The sequence below is a fragment of the Loxodonta africana genome, chromosome 16 (genome assembly GCF_030014295.1).
Source record: "Loxodonta africana isolate mLoxAfr1 chromosome 16, mLoxAfr1.hap2, whole genome shotgun sequence".
NCBI lineage: Eukaryota > Metazoa > Chordata > Mammalia > Proboscidea > Elephantidae > Loxodonta > Loxodonta africana.
The window spans coordinates 75487003-75499215 of record NC_087357.1 but is presented as its reverse complement, the minus strand read 5'-3'; the positions used below and the strand labels follow the sequence as shown (position 1 = coordinate 75499215).

General features: G+C 46.6%; 1 protein-coding gene across 8 annotated transcripts in view; it reads left to right on the top strand.

The window, feature by feature from the left end:
• The window catches only part of KCNMA1 (potassium calcium-activated channel subfamily M alpha 1), a 917661-nt gene that overhangs the window by 762762 nt on the left and 142686 nt on the right, over window positions 1-12213 (top strand). The window lies entirely within an intron of this gene.

Below are 12213 nucleotides of genomic sequence, written 5' to 3'. Positions count from 1 at the left end.
TTAAGGCCATATGTGAGATTTATCATCACAATCCAGAATGAACCTGAAGATTACCTTCCTTTTATCCTGTCGATTGAAATCAAATTTTCGTTAATTGATTTTGACTGAGTAAAAAAAAAGTCTAATAATCTGTGGACTTGCCAAAGCAAAGTTCAAAAGTAATCCAGTTCTGCGCAGGCTAAAAGCGATATTAATTATGAAATACAGCGTGCTTTCTCTCTCTCTCTCTTTTCCTTTCAACTCAAAGGCTTCCTCTAGGAGGTGGCAAGTGAAATCAAATTTCTTCAGAGTTCTACAGGTTCCTATTCTTGGCTGACGCATCTTCCATCTCCCTTTTTTTTGTCTTTTACTCATCTGCCAAAACCGAAAAAAAAAAAAAAAGAAACCAAACCCTTTTCTGTTGAGTCAATTTTGACTCATGGTGATCGCATGTGTCGCAAACCCGCTCCATAGGGTTTTCTTGGCTGTAGTCCTTAAGGAAGCAGATTCCCCAGGCCCTTCTTCCAAGCCACTGCTGGGTGGGTTCAAACCGCCCAGTTTTAGGTTAGTAATCCAGCACAAAGCATTTGTACAACTCTGCTTATTACCTTAGACAGCCTGATTCGCTAGCACCTCACTGTAACGGGAGTGATCATCAGATTTGCAGTCAGTGGTGTGACCAGGGGGAGACCTGCTATTTTTGCAGTTATTTCCCTCTTTCCATTGGTATTGGCTGCTGCCTTTCCTTTGCTAATTGAAATAATGGTGCTTTTCTTCTCCCTCTCTCCTTCTCAGTCACATTTATATCTCCTGGCCCCTCCATATCCACCTTTCTGGGATGTAAGCAAGGGCAGTCCTCTTTCCTGTGGTTGAAGTTGCTGGCTCTCAATGGAAGACTTGCCCAGCCCTGTCACTTCTTCCATCATGACCCACTGTTCTTGTTCAGTGTTTCCTTAAAAGTTCTCTGCTCTCCCCTTCCCTCAGCCTTGCTTGGGTGTTGCTGATTACATGCTTGTTTACAGTTTATGAGGAGGGATAAAATGCACCAACTGCCAACCTTCTCATTTTTATGGCGCCAGTTGTCATTGTCACTGTTCCTTTGCTGTTTACTCACCTTTAGATAATCACGTTATCTAATGCTAATAATTTTACCCGTTGAAACTATAGAAAGGCACAGCCTAGCTCTGCTTTGCCTAAATTTAGAGAAGCAAATAAATAAATAAAGAGAAGTCTGAAAAATCTCCAACCTTTGGAGCCAAACTCCCTGTCCCTGTTTGCTATGTAAAGTATGGCTTGTCTCTTTGATCTGGAGTAATAATAATTCTGAGGAGTTATACTGTTTTCATATGCTTCAAAGCTGTGTCAAAGTTTTGCCGCTTAAGGGTACTTCTTTATTCTGTTGGCTCTTGGGTACCAAGATGACAGGTCTTCTGTACGTGGAGGCTTTTTTAAGTCGTAGCCTTCAGCAAAACATCAAATTACCAAATCCAGGGTAACATAGTTCTACACAAATGCCTTCCTGTAGATATATTATACCGTATATATTAAATACTTTAGTGTTACACGCTACATTTTATGTGCAATAGAAAGTGATGGTTTGAGGTAGCCTTGGGGGAACTTTTTTCCACAAGCAGAAAAAGCTAGTGTATACCGTATCAAGCATGGTTTTTACAGGACTTTCTGCCCGAAGGCCTTTGTAAATAAGTAATGATCAACAGATTGGCTGTGGGTTTTTGAAAAGCATGCCTGTGTCAGTTTGCATGATGGGGGAGAATTTTCAAAGTGGATCCTGCTTTCATCGCCTGCCGGAGAGGTACTGAGGGAGGCAGCCATCCCGGGCCGGAGCTGTCTGTTCCCCAGTACATCAGAATTGCGAAACGGGGGTCGGGTGGTGAGCCGAAACCTGCCAGCTACAGAACTGGGGCTTCTCATGTTGGTGCCTTTGGGCTGTTGCAGCTGCTGCCATGTTATGGCCACAGCTGCTGTTGCTTGGTGATCTTCCCACCAGCCCACAGAGGTTTCTATCCCAGTTCAACTGGGATGGGCCATCCCATGACAAATCAGAAAGTCTTAGACACTCCTCCTTTATTATGACTTTCTATGTCCCAGGCTCTCTACATACTCTGCCTAACATTGGTGGTGGTGGTGGTGGCGTTAGCTTCTATGCCAACTCATGGCGGCCCCGCGCACAACAGAATAAAATGCTGCCCGGTCCTCTGCCAACACCATGATAGGTTATAGCTTGGACTGTTGTGGTCCATTGGATTTCATTGGCTGATTTTTGGAAGTAGATCACCAGGCTTTTCTTCCTAGTCCATCTTAGCCCGAGGCTCCACTGAAACCTGTTCAGCATCATAGCAGCGTGCAAGCCTCCACTGACAGATGGGTGGTGGCTGCACGTGAGGTACATTGGCCTGGAATTGAACCTGGGTCTCCTGCATGGAAGGCGAGAATTCCACCACTAGATCCCTGATGCTTCATAAGTAGGCCCTCACGTAGCCCTCTCTCTGCTTTCCTTCGCTTTCAGCATAGGAATGGAGAACCCATGGGCCAGTTGCATTTGAAGCTGGCATTGGCAATGAGCTTGGCAGGGACTGTTTTTGCTAGATCCTTCTTGTTTATTGATGGAAAACAGAGGGGCTCATGTGGCACCTTCTGACTTTGCCAGCTCCCCCATCTCTTCCAACACCTCCTTTCTGTTCTACAGAAGATAAGACTCCCAGGTCTGATTTCTTATGACCTGAACAATCCATAAAGGAAGCTAATGACTTATTTGAAGTGGGTTTGTTGACGTGAGTATGTGGCCTGCTGTTGGAGCAGAATCAATCATCCAGAATTCGGGCAGGTTTTAGTGGCCTACGGGCAGTGATAGCAGTAGTAGCTCCAAGACAAACGTGAGCACCCAGACTGGGCTAGGACAGCCTTTAATTTACCACTGTGGCTTCTGCAAATAAAAGAGGCTCCTGCACAAGGGCTCCTTCCAACTCATCTGCCTGTGTGAAATGCTACAGGGACGCTGACACTAATGGCCTCGGTCGCCCCTTTGTTCTGGCATCAGGCTTCCCCTGTTTTGTAAGTGTCACTTAACTCTCCATACAATCATTAGGTGAACAGCCTCATTTTGTGTGTCTGGATCCTGATGCAGCACGCTTTTTAGTCTCCCTGACAGAAAACAACTCTCGGCCAGACGGAGCCAAATAGCAAGTGTCTGAGCCCCGAGTGTGAACACGTGTAGTAATCACCTTTGGCGCCACATCCATCGAGGAGTAGTGACCATGGAGGTTCTCAGGTCCCTTACCAGCTACGTGCCTGGTATTTCCCTTCCTTGCCTGTCTCGTAACACAGAATGGAATTACTCAAGGAACCCTTTCTAGGTTTCCACGGAAGCCACAAGGTACTCATTGCCCGGTGCTCTCTAACTTGCTTTGTAAGGATAGGTATGTCTTCAGTTATAAGGCCCTAGACTGCAAGAACTTTCTCTCTAAATAACCAAGCCAATGGTTCTTAGTTGTGGGGCTGTATAGACCACTTCGAACATCCAATGAAAGCTCTCTAGAAAGTCTCTGGAAAAGTCCAGAGGATACCATTTTGACTAGAGCTGCAGCAGGTTCATAGAGGGACCCCGGGTTACAATCACGTTTGGTTCGTTCCATGGGTGCCTTTGAGTCATTGCACCCAAATCCTGTTTAGATGATGAGAATATTTCCTACTGGGTATATGGTATAGAATAAACACCATGGCTCTCACACCGTGTCCTTAAAAGGAACCCAGGAAGGCTATGTATTTCAGCTGCCAGCTTCTGTTCCTTTACTCAGATTAATTCTGTCAATAAAATGTTTAATGATAGTTTCCAGTGTACAAGAGGAGCAGTGGTGGTCCAGTGATGGAGTTCTTATCTTCCATGCAGGAGACCTGGGCTTGATTCCTGGCTGACGTACCTCACACACAGCCACTATCCATCTGTCAGTGGAGGCTTGCATGTCACTTGGATGCTGAACAGGCTTCAGCAGAGCTTCCAGTCAAAGACAGACTAGGAAAGAAAAGCCTGGCAATATACTTCCAAAAAATCAGACACTGAAAACTCTATAGCCCACAATGGTGGTCTGATCCCTTTGTACGTGGGGTTGCCATGTGTTGGGGCCGACTTAACAGCAGCTGCTAACAACAATAACAACTGTATTCAAGATGTTGTGGAAGGTCTTTGAGGGATATAAAGAAAGATGCATTAGACTAGGTCCCTCTATTCAAATTGCTCACGGGAGATAGACAATCATATACAGCACAGTAGTGCAAGGATTACCTAGAGATTCTACTAGCTTGGACTGTGAGTCCCGAAGAGCTGTGATTTACTTCGAGGGCTGAGCGTGGTTTGTGAAGGAGGTCTCGTTTAACCTACCCCTGAGTGATGAGGGGAAATTCTCTACTAATAGTGTTACCTACCTTGTTGTTTACCAGGTTCCAGGCATCATCCCAAAGCACTATGCCTGTTAACTCATTTAATCCTAGCTACAACTCCAACTCCATGAGTAAATATTGCTCTTGCCCCCATTTTACAGATGGGAGAGCTGAGGCACAGAGATGGAAAGTCTGGTATAAAGTCTAGTTAAGTCTTACCTGACCAGGAAGATTTGAACCCATGTGGTTTAGCTTCTGACCCCTTAACATTAACTAGTTCACTGTTCTGCCCGTGGAGTAAATAGGGAGAGTGCTGATGCCACAACTGGTGGTTTGATGTGGCTGGATCCAGGGGTCCTTGGAGTGGCATAACTGGAGTTGAAAATGTAACAGTATCTTGACACTCGATCATGGAGAGCTTTGCCTCTCATAGACATTGAGGACCCCTTGCAGGTTTCTGAGGAGACAGTATCATGCTTTAGCTTGTGTTTTGGGGAGATCATTGGTGGCAATATAAGGAAAGGTCTGGAGTCTTCCATCAGGGTCTTCCTGAGACATGTGTAAACACAGAAGGGTAGAAGAGAAGGCCCACCCCAAACCAGCCTCTCCCAAAATTTCTTGGGCACCAAAATTTACTCAGGGTCTGCTGTAGAATAATTGGCCTGAAAATTTTTCCCAAGAAGGGCATGTGGCATTTCTGGTATCAGTCCATGTTACACCTGTTTTTCCAAGGACTAGGGATCGGGCCGTTAGTGGTTCAGTGGTAAAATTCTCACCTTCCATGTGAGAGACCTTGGTTCGATTCCCAGCCAATGCATCTCATGGACGGCCACCACCCATCTGTCAGTGGAGGCTTGAGTGTGGTTGTGATGCCGACACAGGCTTCAGCACAGCTTCCAGGCTAAGATGGACTAAGAAGAAAGCCTGGCGATCTACTTCCGAAAACCCTACGGATCACAACTGTCTGATCTGCATCTGATCATAGGGATGGCACAGAACTGGGCAATATTTCGTTCCGTTGTGCATAGGGTCACCACGCGTCAAGGGCCGACTCGACGGCAGCTAACAACAACAGGGAGACTTGGAGTCAGGTGGAGTATCGTGAGCCATGGCAATTGTCTTAGTCACCTACTGCTGCTATAACAAATACCACAAGGGGATGGCTTTAACAAAGAGAAGTTTATCCTCTCACAGCCCAGTAGGCTAGAAGTCCAAATTCAGGGCACCAGCTGCAGGGGAAGGCTTTCTGTCTCTGTCGGCTCTGGAGGAAGGTCCTTGTCATCAGTCCTCCCTTGGACTGGGAAGATCTCAGCACAGGAACCTCAGGTCCAAAGGATGCACTCTGCTCCCAGCACTACTTTCTTGGTGGTATGAGGTCTCCAACTCTCTGGTTGCTTCCCTGGTTGCTTCCCTTTCTGTTTATCTCTTGAGAGATAAAAGGTGATGCAGGTCACACCCCAGAGAAACTCCCTTTACCTTGGATCATGGATGTGACCTGGAAGGGTGTTACCATCCCACCCTAATCCTCTTTAACATAAAATTACAATCACAAATTGGAGGACAACCACAGAATACTGGGAATCATGGCCTAACCAAGTTGGTATGCACATTTTGGGGGGGACATAATTCAATCTATGACAATGATTTATGTAGGACGTGACAGGTAGACAACTTACACAAAGAGATAGCCTCCATCTAGTCTAGCAAGAGTAAGTTGCAGACATGAAAAAGGGAAAAGCTGAACTGTCACATCCCAAGACCCAGGAAATATTGTAATGACACTAGCTTCCTGGGTGGAAGGGGATTTGATGGGAGGAAGACAGGTGACCCTTCTGGGCATGGACTGATCACTAAGTGAAGTAAACTCACCTGTTTGTTAAGCCCCATCCCCTGTCTTGTGACTCACGACTCCATGAGGAATCTTATTGTTAGGGTCACCCAGGTCAGAGTCTGCCAGGGTGAAAGGTTGTGGTGATAGTAAATGGAAAGATGACCTTGAGCCAGGTCAGAAATGGGGATGGAATGCCACCCTTACAATTCTTCCACTGGGCAGAAAAGAGAGGGGAGGAAGCGGCAGCTTGGCCAAGTGAATTCACCTTGTGATACACAGAGAGCATGTGGCAGGGCCCTGTGGGACTGGAGAAGAAAGAAGTAGTGGACCTCACCATACCAAGGCTTGGGTGAACTTGACACAGGTCCCTGAGCAGGTAGCATACTCAGCAGAGGGTCCTTATCTTGTCCTCTCATTTCAATAGCATCTTGTACAACCTTGTCTGGGGCTAAGAACATGACAGTTCTCCTGGGTTGTCTCCCAAACATTAAAAAAAAAAGTTACAGGCAGTGATTTCCTTCCGCCTCTAAAACTGGCATCTGTCTGACTAGACAGATCTTACTCGGTGGCAACAGTTCTTGATTGTTTGTTTACTTGTTAGGAAGGGGGAAAGTGCAAGTAGATAGACTCCAGGAAACTGACGAGACCCCTCGTTTTGCCAAGGTGGTCAGGCCCCGCTGCAAAAGTTTTGTCCAGCTGGCTTCAGGAATGGCCATCTGGTGGGAGCTGGGGGGTGGGCTAGTGGGCAGCAGTGTCTCAAGGGAGATGGTCATTACAGAGGAGGGGTTGGGTAGTATTGAAGAATGGGCCAAGTTGGGGCCAGAATCCAAAAGTCAGCACCTTTACAAAGCAGCAGGAAGCAGCAGTCACCCAGAAGGAAAACACACCCAAGAATGAGGTACATCCAGCTAGAACCATTTAGCAGGCTGAAAATTCAAATACGAGCCCTTTTGAGAAAGCCACCGGAGACCTTCTGCAGTCTCCTGAGGTGGGCACAGCCAGAGACCCGTTGAACGTTGAACATGAGCACTTAGCTCCTAGATGCCATGTTGTTTTCTATGGAGCAGAGGAAGAGGTAGGGAGAAAGTAGGATTGAAAACTGCATGATGATGATCAGTTATCGATTTTACAGGAACCAATATCTAATTTGCTCTTTTATGTTTGTTAATTTGCTGATTAGCTCGTGGAAATAAAGGTCAGCAAGAGTGAGCCATTAGTGCAGCACCCAGGTCAAAAATCACTATTAAGTGTTGACATCAGCCCTCCAGACCCAGAGAGTCGCAGCTGCCAGGACGACCACAGAATGTGTCTTTGTCACCAGTCCTCTATCACTCCGCTTGAATAGCAGGGCCAGAGCTGGAGTGAGGGAGGCAGGGTGCCTGGGGTGCGACAGTGCAGGAGGAGCTCACTCTCAGATCCTGCAAGTGCAGGCCCTTGAACTGTGCACTTTGCCCTCCTTACCTAGTCCTGGTCCTGCTCAATAAAACCACTGCCTTCAAGTCTGGGTATTGCTAAAAGGTGCCAACTTTGGTGGGATTTACTTAAGCCGCATTGCTTCTCCACCTGGACAAAACCCGCGAGCAGTGCTTCGGAAACTTTAGCATGCATCAGAAGCAGCCGGAGGACTTTGTCAACACAGAGCTGGCTGCGTGCCACTCCCGCAGAGTCTGACTCAGTGGGTCTCAGCTCAAGCACTGTCATTTTGAACAAGCTCCCAGGTGATGCTGATGCTGCTGGCCTGAGCCCACACTTTGAGAACCACTGCTGATAAGAATCAGAGCAGTGAGAGAAGCTTGAAGTGATGGGGTCCACCTCTTAGAAATATTCAGACTTTGCATCGGAGCGCCAAGTAGTTGCTTAATTAAGGATGTGTGTCTGGGCCATTTTCAGACATCCAGCATGTGTACCCCTGCTGACTAGTCACAGCAGCTGCAGCCTTGACTGCTTAGAACCTCAGTCTGGAGTCACCCTTCAGATCATGAAGCCCTTTCTTACGGTGAATGCTCTGTGCCCTAATTCAGATACCGTCAGACTGTCGCAAGATATCAAAGGTGAATGGGTTCTCCATAAAAGGCATGGTGAGTCTCTGTTGATTAAGAGTGCTTCAGAGTAGAGATCATTCATCAGCTTTTATGCTGGTTGGTCATTTACTGAGCATTTACTTTGTACTCCCTACTGGGTGCTGGACATACACAAAGGAGGAAAAAAGGAGTTGCCTGCTGTCATGGAGCTCAGCCCCCAATGAATGAGACAGGCATGCAAATTATTATTTCTGAAAGATTATCTGTCACAGTTCTATAGGACCTCTTGGAAGGGGAAGGCATCTCTGGGTGGTGGCGCAAACTGTTAACGTGCTTGGCTGCTAACTAAAAGGCTGGCAGTTTGAGTCCACTCAGCAGCACCTTGGAAGAAAGGCCTGGCAACCTACTGCTGAAAAATAAGCCATGGAAAGCCCTATGGAGCACAGTTCTCTGACACACATGGGATCGCCATGAGTTGGAGTTGACGTGACAGCAGCGGTTTGGTTTAGGAGGAGGAAATAACTTCTGTCTCTGTGGTCCTCGAGGATGCATTCAGGAGGAACATGTGAGCCAAACCCCAAGGCCTGAGAATGCGATGATATCCGCCGGCCTTGTGCCTGACAGAATAAACCAAAACCAAACCTGTTGCCGTTGAGTCGATTCCGACTCACAGCGGCCCTATAGGACAGGGTGGAACTGCCCCATTCGGTTTCCAATAGATGCCCCATAAAATCAGTATTTGCCACTTGGATGAGGAACTTACAGAGGGATGAGAAACTTGCCTGTGTTTTATCAAGCCTCCCATTTCCCAGAGAGACCACTGCGGGCCTGCCTCGATTGAAATGGGATGTTTGTAAAGCCAAAAAAAAAAGCCCTTATCACCTGTGGAGGAATGAGGTCGTGAGGGTCAAGCAGGGGTTTTCAAACCATTTTGTAGCTTTCCTCTCATAACTTTTTGTTTTGTTCTGCTTACATGTACTTTAATGTAAATTTCCGAAATCCAAGTATTGAACCCACTGCCACAGAACAGACTGAGATTTGCTGATTTGCCTTTAAGAGGAACGGTGCTGTTTAAAATGTAGTAGCGGCTTCCTCACCCCGGGCTTTCTAGGAGGGGGATTTGTGGTTTTGCTCTAGGCTGTTGTCTCCTAGGCCAGCTTTTTGTGTTTCTGCCGTAGCCTGGCATTTAGTTCACTTCCTGAGATTAATGGATGGCAAGTGGCATTCCATGCTCTGCAAACCCTCAAAAGAGTGATCTTTTCTTCCGTATTTGAAGTCAGCCATGCTAATTTCTAGCTGTGGACATTGGCGGTGTGAGCTGAGATGCAGGGAACATAGATATGAAAAATTCAGCTCTGTAGGCATCTCTGTTGTTCAGAAAAAAAGGTGGGCATTCTTAAACCAGGGTGCCTTCAGGTATTTGGGACAGGACAAAAGCTTGCTCAGCCTTAACTGACTACTGAGCCTCTCCTTAGCACACGGTCCTGACAATGTGGTAGTTTTCTACCAAGGACTCACACAGGCTGCCCCGTGAAATGCACGTGATGCTGGCCTACCTCGCTTTGGTGCTTGGGGGCACTGCCAGTGGAGAACAAGATAGGGCTGCTCCTGCAGTGGGGGCGGGGAGGAACGCGGGGAAGAGGGGCCAGCAGCATTGACTTCAGTCTAGCAGACCTCTGGGTTCAAAGCCTTGCTCCTTTCACTCGCTGTGCCATCTCAGCCACTTCTCTTATCCGCTCTGTTCCCATCTATACGGAGAGGTTAAACATAACAGAAATGAGCTCCAGCTGCTATTGCGATGATTAAATCATTAACTCTAGGTAAATATTTTAGCACAGCAACATCAGCAAGGGTTCAACTCACAGTAGCTCGTCATAATCGTAGCAGCCATAGTAACAGGAATAGCTGAAATTGTAGTAGTAACTTTACATCTTTATTACTGAACCGCTCTACCTTTTCTATCTCCACTTACCATAAGCAGAGCTACAAATACATGAGTGGGCCCTATGCGAAGTGTAAAGAATGATAATAATAATAGCACTTACCGAAAACGTGCTGTGTCAAGTTCAGGGCTGAGTGTATGGCATGTATTTACTCCTAATCCTCACAGTAATTTGTTAAGTAATGACGATTGACACTCCCATTTTACAGATAGAGAAGCTGAGGTAAGGCGTAACAGAGCAAGTAAAGGTGAGCCAGTACTTGAAGCCAGGCATTTTGGCTCCATCCCCTTTGGAAGTCAATTCTGTTGGTTCCACTCACCAGACTAACTGGCCAATGTCCAGGCTTCCTCCTTGCTTTGAGTTGGGCTGCCATAAGTATTGATCCTCAAATGTGGGTATAAGTTAAAGACCAGGGAGAAGTTCCCACTTGGGTAGAACAGATCTAATTATATATGTGTGTTGGGGAGGGGAGGACATTGGCCCAAACTCTTTGAAGAAGGTGTTATGTATTTCTGGCATATCTTCATGTATTTCCTAAACTGGTGTCAGGATCCTTTTCTCCCTTAAATGAACAGGGCCCAGTAAGGGAGCTGGGGCCTCCCTGGTACATTATGTCTGCTTTTCTTCAAGGCGGACTATGCAGCAGATACACTATGCTTTGCAGAGCTCTTATTAGCCTCAAGTAAGGCAAGTGCAAAGGCTAAGTTGTTAGTGACAAATGAGCCTTGAATTAATTATGGTGCATTTTAGGAAAGTTGGGGATTACTTTGTGAATCGAGGAAATACATGAAGTAACTAAGACATGAAAGGCGGTCTCTAACATCGGTCCTTGGTTCCTACTAAGTGGTCTGTGAGGAGTGGTCTGAGAGCCTTTGGAAGTGGTTCTCTTCATCATCTGTAAGCAGTGATGTTGGCAGGTTTTATTCCAGGAGATTTCTGGTGGTCCTTCCTTCCACGTACCACAAACTGCCCGCTTCTTCTCCTTGGCCTGTCCTCACCACAGCAGCATTGGTTGGGGTGCTCTCTGGTAAATGCTTGAACTTTCTTCTACTAATATAAATTTGAGAGACCCCTGTTTAGAAGAAGTTGCTGTGAACAGACTCTGCTCTTCACCTAAGTCAGAGATCTCTCAGCAGCATAAGCCAACCTACCACTTACCATTGTGTTGACTCTGACCCGTGGCGATCCCATGTGTGTCAGAGTAGAACTCTGCTCCATAGGGTTTCCTTTTTTTCACCAGCCCTCCTTTTTTTTTTTTTTTCCTTCTCTTTCAAAAACGTATACTCAAATTGTTTTGTGACATTGGTTGCAATTCCTGCAATGTGTCAACAGTCTCCCCCCGTTTCCCTTTCTTTGGATTCTCCATGTTCATTTGTCCAGTTTTCCTGTCCCTTCCTGCCTTCTCGTCTTTGCTTTGGGGCAGATGTTGCCCATTTGGTCTCGTATACTTGATCAAACTAAGAAGCACATTCCTCACTTGTGTTATTGCTTGTTTTATAGGCCCGTCTAATCTTTGGCTGAAAGGTGGACTCTGGGTGTGGCTTCATTTCTGAGTTAGCAGGGTGTCCGGAGGCCATAGACTCAAGGGTTCCTCCAATCTCTGTCAGACCAATAAGTCCGGTCTCTTTTTGTGAATTTGAATTTTGTTCTGCATTTTTCTCCTGCGCTGTCTGGGACCCTCTATTGCGATCCTTGTCTGAGCAGTTTTTGGTGATAGCCAGGTACCGTGTAATCCTGGGCTGAGGCGGTGGAGGCTGTGGTTCAGGTGGTCCATTAGTCCTTCAGACGAATATTTTACTTGTATCTTTGATTTTCTTCATCCTACTTTGCTCTGAATGTGATGGGACCAATAGATGGATCTTAGATGGCCGCTCGCAAGCTTTTAAGACCCCAGACACTACTCACCGAAGTAGGATGTAGAACATTTTCTTTAGGAGTGGTGTTATGCCAATTGATCATCGTCCGCCAAGATGTCTGCCAAGACCATTGTCCCAAGGCCTCAGCACCAGAAACTCGCTTCCTCAAGGTGTTTGGATGTATCTAG